The following is a 648-nucleotide window of genomic DNA, read 5'->3' as shown; positions in this document are numbered from 1 at the left end:
AGGCGCAGATGGCCCAGGTCTCGGGAGAGCTGCCGGGGAGAGGGCTCGGCCCCAGTGGGGACCACCCACCACTCGCCTCCCCTTCCTCCTCCTCCACTCCCCCCTTGCTTTTGCTTCCCCAGGGCCACCTGTCCCTCCATCACTCATCTTCTCTCCTTTCCCCAGCTTTCTTGTTCCCTCCTGAGCTCTGCGCACGAAGTTGGCAAGTTGGCGAGGGAATGGGAAACCCGGGAGTGGGGCGGTGCTGACTGCTTCTTTCGGGGTCTCTGTTTAAAGCCTCTAGGAGCAAGGACTGAACTTCCCCAGGGGAAATTGAGACACGGAATCCCTTCCGACCAGAGGTGAGTCTGGGGAAGGGTCTCACCCGACTTAGTGCCAAAATCACCAGCACTGAAGCCGAGAGTCCCTGCTTACTTGACGGGCGTGACGGGCAGGATCTACCCACCCAGGAAAGGGTGCGCGGGGCCATCACCCCATCGGCTGCCTCTTTCAGACAGGCCAGGGGCCGCATGGTGGGGCGCAGTCCGGAAGCTTCCAGCCCCAACACCCTCTGGGAGACCCCAGAGAAGCGAGGGGTAGGGGTGGGGGGCGGTTTCTCCAGCACCCGTCCTCTCCAACACACCCCTCCCCGCCTTCGCACGCGGCCGC

This window comes from Condylura cristata, unplaced genomic scaffold (genome assembly GCF_000260355.1).
Source record: "Condylura cristata isolate star-nosed mole 26May11 unplaced genomic scaffold, ConCri1.0 scaffold00011, whole genome shotgun sequence".
Taxonomy (NCBI): Eukaryota; Metazoa; Chordata; class Mammalia; order Eulipotyphla; family Talpidae; genus Condylura; species Condylura cristata.
The sequence above is the reverse complement of the archived record's forward strand: the minus strand, read 5'-3'. Positions refer to the sequence as shown.